Source organism: Falco cherrug, chromosome 8 (genome assembly GCF_023634085.1).
Source record: "Falco cherrug isolate bFalChe1 chromosome 8, bFalChe1.pri, whole genome shotgun sequence".
In the NCBI taxonomy this organism is placed as follows: Eukaryota; Metazoa; Chordata; class Aves; order Falconiformes; family Falconidae; genus Falco; species Falco cherrug.
The window spans coordinates 4745141-4753975 of NC_073704.1; positions in this window are offsets into that span (position 1 = coordinate 4745141).

Here is an 8835-nt window from a genome sequence, read left to right on the forward strand (position 1 = left end):
CTAAATTTTCTTTCTCTCCTCATCCTTTCCTTCTTAAGTAAATGCCCAGTCTTCTTTTTCTCTTAGGTCCTATCTTTGCATTTTAGAGAAAGTAATGAACCTTGAATTGAACGTACCTTGCATTTGTTAATTTTATATATCAGAGCATAATTAGGTAGTTTTACTAATTAAATGACTGTACCTAACAAAGCTGAATCACAAGACTGAATCTCATGTCTTGAATTAGTTAATGAGATACTTCTTTTGATGGCTTCCTGTAAATCTCCAAATTTAGGCACCTATACACAATGTTAAGGAACCGAACCATTTTATTCCAAACAGTGATTCCCACAGCCAGTTTCCATGTATTTAATTGTCTAAGGAATAATAATAGTGAAGACAGGCATGTTCCCCCAGACAATTTGGAATGATTCTCACCTTCCTAGCGAGTACCTCCTTTGGTTACTACCGCAACCTGCTGTTCACTACAACAGCAGTTCATGTGCTGCAGAGCCCTCATTTTCGCCTTTCCAACTGCCTTCTAAAAATCAGTGAGGACAAGTTCCCTGTTAAGGAACCCCCACCAAAGGGTTCTGATAGCTCCAAGCGACCATCCTGGAGGAAGTTATGTAAGGCCAAACTCACGCCAGCCCAGTTGCAACTAAGTGGTAGTGTTTCGATCGGCTGGCTGTAGGCTTTTCCAGTGGAAAGCACTGGACACAAACACTGAAGGAACATTTGGGAAAACTGAATGTGGCACTCAGTCTCCCTGAGCCTCGGTTCTCTCACATTACCATCTGAGATGACAGAGGGTATCCTGTCTGCCGCTCAGTTAACACACCAGAAGAGCACAGCTCTCTTACAGAGCCTGTTGTATTTGCTCTTCGAGTGTTTCAGATACTCAGGGGGATGTCTCTCAAACTAGGTGCCTGTCTTCAGTCAACTCATTTTGGCCCTACGTAGTGTGTAGTCACTCTGCAGTTTTTCAGCTAAATTAATCACCATTTTGAAACTTGTTATGCACAACAGTGTAAACAAAATACTTGTTTTGCAATGGGAGGTATGAAATCGATTTCTGGCAGTAAGAATGTGGTCAAAACACAAAGACTACAGAAGAAAGGAATTCACAAATGAAAAACCTGTGCTCCTCAGTATGGATGGGAACATTGTGTAAATAGACATTAGTTAGAGGTTTAATTGTGTCAATGTTTTCTTTAATAATTATATGTTACAACAACTCTTCTGTTTGTTCGCAAGGTTAAATACATCACAACAATACTTCTGACCATGTCTGACATCCAGAATTGCACCTTCACTTAAGAAACATCCTCTGCCCGCTTATCCTACATAATTTCCCAACCACTCTGAAGCCCTATACTTAATTGACTTTGGCATAGATTCTCATCCTGAAAACACTTGGAAGCACGTGCATAATAAATACTTGACTATTTCTACTGGATACAGTAATGGGCAATTATGTGTTTTTATAGGACTGAGGGCATAATTAGTGAGCAGCCCGTAGATTTAAAAGACTACTTACTTGAAATTTACCTTGAAAAGCAACTTAAGTCAATCTCTTTTGCAGTGAAGCAACAGCTCTGCCTCAGCCCCAATTGAGGTCAGGGGAAAAAAAATCAATATACTGTATTAACAGAGAATTTGAAATCCATTGATCTTGCTGCTGTTTTACTTTTTCAGTGTCTGAACCCATGCAGCACAGTTTAAGAACATAGCTATATATATATATATATACAGTTGTTCTTTGCAGTATCAGTAATATACAGGCTTTGTTAGATGGGTGGGGTTTTTTTCTTCTCATAGTTGTTTGAAGTTGTTTGAAAATATTTGCTCTTTTTTCCTGACACTGATATGGCAGAAAAGGATTTTTGCTAACTCACAGTTGACTTGCATGCCAGGCTTCATACAACCAGGACCCCTATGATGTTGCTAACTTTCCATATCAGTTCTCTTAATTAATTAATGCTTGATCTCCTAATGTGAAATCTTAAAGATCTGATTGTGTTTATTATATTAATTTAACCTGGATTTAAATTGAATTGACTCATGAGCACTGAATACAGACTTATTTTTCATGAACAGCTCTTCTGTAATATCTAGTTATAAATGAACTTTTCCCAAATTCTCATCAATGTTGCCTTTTCAAACAAACAGGATCAGGTTTTGATCATTTCTTCTTTACATACACGGACTCTCCTTGGTGGATCTGTAATGGTATTTATTTGCAGTTCCCCCAAAAGAGAGGTTCGCAGCCTGCAGTTTGAGAAATTGAGTGCTGAAGGTGACAAGGTTTCCATGATCACAGAATCATTTAGGTTGGAAGTGACCCCTGGGGGTCTACTCCAATGCCCTGCTCAGAGTAGGTCCCAGAGCATGTTACTCAGTGGCTTATGCCGTTGTGTACTGAACACCCCTGGGACGGGAATTCACCCACCTTTCTGGGTAATCTCTTCCAGCATCTTACCACCTTTGTGGCAAAATAAATAAATAATATTCTTGTAACTATTGGAATTCCTTGTGTTCCAACTTGTGTCTGTTGCTTCTTGTCCTGTTACTGTGCACCTCCAAGAACAGTCTGGCTCCATCTTCTCTGTATCCTCTGAAAGTATAAAAATGTGCTCTGAGCCTTTTCTCCCCTGGCATGAACAGGCCCTGCTGTCTCAGCCTCTCCTCTTACGCGGTGTGCTTCAGCCCCCTGACCACCTTGGGGGCCCTTTGCTGAACTCACTCCAATATGTCAGTGTCTTCCTTGTCCAGAGGAATCAAAAACTGGTCACATTGCTCCAGATACAGTCTCACAGGTGCCGAAAGCGGCAACGGATCCATTCCCTGGGCCTACTGACTATGTTCTTTCTAAAACAGCTCAGGATGCAGTTGGCCGCCTTTGCTGCAGAGACACGCTGCTTCATGTTCAACTGATTCATGTTCAACTTGTCCACCAGGCCTTGCTGACCCATTTCTTCAAAGCTGCTTCTTATGCAGTTGTCCTCCAGCCCGTACTGTTGAGTAGAGTTATTCCATCTCAGATATAAGACTTTGCATTTGCTTCTGAAGAACTGTTTGTTGAAATGTTGACCACACGTGTTTTTCAGATTTTCAGTGGGCACTTATATTGAGACTTGATTTCCATAAGTATTGAAATGTATCACAATTTGGGTCATTAAGCATAATTGTTCCATGAAAAATTGTACTTTAGCCAGCTGTCTGGGTTAGGATAACAGGTCATTCCATCCATTTGGGAGTGCTAGCCATAATAATAGGGTGGAGAAGTATTATAGCAAGATAACAGAAAGCTATCAGTCATATTTGTGTTTTCTTGTTAGCTTGATTTAAGCTAATGAGTAGATTTGTGCTTAAGATACTGAAAAAAAAAAAGAGCTCTGCAAATAGTGTAAGCCATATTTTCAGCTCTAATAGAGCAGTGCATGCACAAAGCTAAAACAGTGCTAAGACCTCCGTTGTGGCCAAAGACTCTTCTTGAAAAGCATCCTCAGGATTTTGTATCTTGTCTTGGAGTACAGCTACATAAATTTACCGCTGCCAACAGATTCCACATGCCACTTCGGATATTGAAGGTGGGGGGTCTTCCTGGCAGGTGTCCTTAATGGAATGACAGTGGAGTGCTTCCCTTGGTGTTGCTTTAATTTGCCCTTCAGATAAATCAGAAAACTGACATAACAATATTAATACGAGTGTTCTTGTTAGAGCCACTCTAAAAGAAGTTTTAGAGCAAACTCACATTTTCAGGTTTTCTTTTTAATTTTTCAGTTGCTTATTAATGCTAAAGACCTTTTAAGGAAAAAGCCTGAAGATGGACAAAGCTTTCTATGGAAACAGCTTTACCAGACTGAAACAATAGTTAGTTGATGTTTACTAGTGTTAGTGAAGTCATATACCATCAGTGACAAGAAAGTATCAGGTTGAGTCTGGTGGGTAAAAGCCGAGGCTGGAATTTATGAGAATTGAAAGCTAAGTAATTGTAGATTGATCCTAATTACTACATGTTTTATTATGAATAATCAATACAGCACTAACACCAAAGGATTATATTAATGATATTGCAAAAGGAGAAAAGACTGGCTTATTAATTGTTAATAAGATATGGAAGCTTAGTTAATCACTGTCTACCATCGAGTACGGTCAGATGGTAGTACAAGGTTTTTCGCGTAGCCATAAATGCACGCCAGAATCACCTATGCAGATTTTGCTCAAGATTTATTTGGGTAAGTCTCATGCCCCAGGGCAGAGCCCTGTTCACATAGGGTCCTGTATACGGGCAAAGGGCTTCACCCGTGTTCATTCCCCTGTAAAACTGATGCCTGCAAAATTGATGGCTGTTGAGGTGGATGTTATTTGTATAACTGCAGAACAGTTCAAATTAATTATGTGATGTGATTCGCTGACATATACTCATTTCATCATGTAATTCTAAGTACTTCTTGTACTTCATACTTTGCCTTCCAAAAAATTACTTTCAGGTTATGGCTAATTTGAACACAAGTGAATACTGGTCTCCAGAGACAAACATGTTTTTATAATGACTGTTCTGAGAGATACCCAGAAACAGAAACTGATAGCGCAACTGAAGCTCTTCTAAGGGATTTCTGTTTTCCTGCTGTGGGACCACTGATACTACAGATTGTTCAGTGCAAACTGAAATGGCAGGTCAAAAGAAGCTCTTATTCCCTGGCTCACTTCTATTCCAAAAAGTCTTTCAACATTGTCTGAAGTCTAGGAATTTTTTTTATTATTATTATTATTTCATTGAAATCAGTGGAAACTAAACATATGCCTGAAGTTAAAAATGTGTTTTTAATAATTTTCTTGGCATGGGATCAGAATAAAAAATTGCAGAAAGGTGAACAGGGATGTCCAAATCTGTCTTGAAAGAGGTTCACCATAACCTTCAACAGGAGGTGTTCAAGAGAAGAATGCCTACTACTTATAATAGGATTTCTTTTTTAAGGAATACAAATACAGTCTGACTTTTTTCACATTTGATTTTACTTTGTGTATCAAAAGTTCTGAGCACTGAATTAAGAAATAAAGGCAAAATACCTAAGTATCAGATGGCTGTGGGAAAAATAACAAACCCCAATGTTTTCATATCGCATTATAAAATACAGACAGGAAACAAAATACTGTTTATTAAGCATTGTTATATTGTGTAGTAACAGAACAATGACACCCTGTAGGAGGCAAACTGCAGTAAGTTCTAATGAAGAAAACAAACAAAATGAGCTCAAATTGCAAATAGGCTGTTATCTTACCCTCCAGACTCATTTCAGGCTCTTTCTATACACAGTGTTCCACTTCAGGTCAATAATTCACACTCTTGAGACAAATCAATGTTCAGTATGATATAGGGAGTTTGCAGAAATGCTGCTGTTGACATTTGGGTGTAAAAACACCCACTTGTTCCTGCTAGATGTGGTCTTTTCTTTGAATGACTTTTCTCTCATTTGGTACAAGATGCTTTCCTTATTTGTGTTTTGGGTACAGTATTTTCTTATGACTGAGAAAGATTGGACAAAAGGAGACTTTTATTGAAACAAAGTTGTCACCTATAACGTAGGATCTCAAGCAAGTTGTTCCGCTCATTAGTTAAGCTATTACTTTTCAATTACAGACACCTTCGTTTTGGCATGTGAGCACAGAGCTGGATCAGCCCCCTGAACTGGGGTTTTGTATAAACTAGAGAATTTTTCTGCAAATAAACCTCTGAATCTTAGAGGTTAGATTCTGCTGCATGGTTAGAGCTGCTGCATGGTTTTCCCACAAGTTTGTCATAGGAGTCTAGCTCCGGTCATGAAAATGATGATTGTTTTAGGCTGAAATGACTGCAGTTCTGTCACCTAGCCCTGAGAAGCAGGAGCTGTGACTTTGAAGTCTGAGAGAAACAGATCCAATGGGAGCATCACACTATGGATCTTAGAGAAAGTGGGAGAAAGTAGATATTTACTTAATAAGGATTAATAGGTATAGATATTCTGATTACTTACATGTAAAGTGAAATGAACAGTTTTGGAGTAAAAAGCATCTCTTTGGAAAGGAAGCAGGAATCCTGGGATTTCTCCACCCCATCTCTGCCCGTTTCCCTGCGCAAGTGCATTGCAAACTCAGCACTCTTGGGTGTCAGCTGGTACGGAGACAGTAGTTCTGGCAGTCGAATGTGTGGGGTTCTGAGCAACAGAGCCACAGCTTTCCATGCTCAAGTCATAGCAGTGTCAGTTCAGTAAAGGTTTTCTGTGCTTCACCCTTCAAAAGACAGATTATGTGTCCATCAATGTGTGTGTGTGTGTATATATATATGTATATATTCTTTCCAGTTTTGCTAGGCCTTGTGTAAGTTAGAGTTAAAAAAAAACCAAAACCACTTCGCACACCAAAAGAGGTGTCTTAATGAAGAATGGTAACATCATGATAATTAAACTTCCTGAAACCTCTCAGCTGAGGGTAAGATCTGAGCATACATGAGGTCTCTCGCTATTATTCACGCCTCTTTGGTTAAACCATGATGACATTTGTGGGTATTATTTTGTAAAATTGCTATTGCTCCAGATTCAGCAGCTCTATTACAAGTACAGCGCTTAAAGAAGCTGCCACTGATGTGGGCAGTTGTTTAAAGTCAAAATATATCCTCTCTTATTTTTCAAGACATGTCTTTCCTGGAAGTGTATCTTTGAATATTCTTGGCATCATAATTATGTGCTTACCAATAATTAAAAATTTTTCAGTTGTTTACATCTTGTTGTTGAATTGTTGCCCTTGTTGCCAGACAAGTTAAATACACTATAACCTCTTTCATTTCTAGACAGCTGTCTTGTTAGAAACATTTTGAAGAACGTTTCTGCCTTTTGAATGAAATTATTTTTATATTTTAATCTCAAACTTAAACATTCTAAAAACTAATCCAGTGGTTACATTTCTTCACTGAAATAATAACTAGAGAGATGACATTAGTCATATATTTTTACTAAAGCATAAGGAATTTATGCGCTGAAAAACTTTGGCTAGGAAGACTGTAACATAAATACACGGTTTGTTAATTGCTGTGTATCTCCAGTGATGGGCTATAAAGAATTCAGAGATTTCTGTTAAGAATAACATTCTTTCGTGACAGTCACAACGGCAGAAAATATAAATTCTGAAAGGGTTTTCTTTACATGAAAAAAGAAGCGAAACGACGATAAACTGTGCTGTCTCATAATCTGGAAAAGTAGTGACAAAAGAAATGATTAAACCTTCCCACAGAAAAAGCAGAGATTGTAGGTAAGAAGAGGCACCATCAAGTTGCTAAGTGGGAGGCTAGGGCTGGCCTTGTGATAGAAGAGGCTATAGGGCTTCCCACCAACATATATATTCCAAAGAGTGGTGGCAAGCCAGGGTTATATGCGTAGCAAGGTTGTCTTAGTGTTTTGGTCATAACCCGGGGCTTCCGCACATACTGGTTGCCCTTGCTGGAAAGGAAGATGGAAATCCTAGTGAAACTATTACCTCTGCAAACTCAGCAGCTCTTATTTGTAAACCTAAACATGTTTTCTGAATCTACAGACATCTTTTGGCACCTGTGTTCAGACAAAAAAAGCATCCGGCGTCTCCAAAATCTAACTTTTTTGCCTCCATTTCCATTCTGCCAGTGACAATTAGTCAGACCTGGGCTCGGATCCACACTGGTGTGCTGTCCCGTGATGTAAATCCCTGCTGCAAGACTGCTGAGCCGGGTCTACACCAAGTAAAACTGGTAACTCCTCTCACACGGCTTCTGGCTATTAAACACCTCCCTAAATGCATCAGAAATCTGTAAATATTGTGGTGAAAAGACTCCGGTGAGACAGCCGACCTGAAACAAGAACTGCATCTTTAAAAATAATCACAAGGGCTTCACAAGGCAATCTAATAAAATTTGGATTTAGTGGAGTATTAACATGAATGTTTGGGGCTTTTTCAGCAGCATCTTAGATGTAAGAATTGGAGTGCTCGAGCTGCTGTATTAGGTTTAACACTGGTCTTGTAAGGAATGTTCTGATATTCCCTGTTCGACGGGGGAAGAAACCTGAGCACAGACTTTAATAAGAATCTGGGGAAAGCTCATGGAGCAAAGTGGTGGCAAATTCAGGAGAAAAGCTACGGATTTCCTCCACCTGCCAACTCCGCTGCTTTTGGAAGTAGACAAACACTTCATAAACCAGCTATGGCCTTTTAGCTGTGTGCCTAGGCCCTCTGGACATTGGGCAGGGAAATTACTAGAAAAGGTGCTGTCACTGCCTTCAGATACAGGAATTCTGGATGGTACTTACTGTTTCTATAGGTAGTGGGGACCCTGTATCGCATGTGCGGTGACTCTGGTACGCCTGGGACATGTGTGACCTACAGCATATGAACTGCATGGTTTATTTGTGGTGTGCAAGTCGTGTGCATCATACATTGTGTGCTACGGCCAGGGTGGCTTTTGCGTGCAGATCAATCTTGCACTGACGTCCAATACATTCAGTATTTCACAGACACGTTCCATTCCCTGCGTCTGTCGTGGGCAGACTGTACATACTTCTGCACGAGAAATCCCAGAGAGCGCTAGGAACCATTGCTTTTTAAATTTCAAAGGATGGTAGGTATGTCTTCTTGGCCTTTTTTCATGCCTTAAAGATCACAACAAAGTGCATTACCTTGTAGGAAAAAAAGTAACAAAGATGATGAATTCACCCATCTAATCCTATATAAGGGATTTCACCTATATATCCTATATAAAAAATGTACAAAGCACAGCGAGCATTCAATCAGGAATAATAATTTAAACTCTAATTCTTCCAAATTGTTCTCTAGTGACAAAACCAGGTC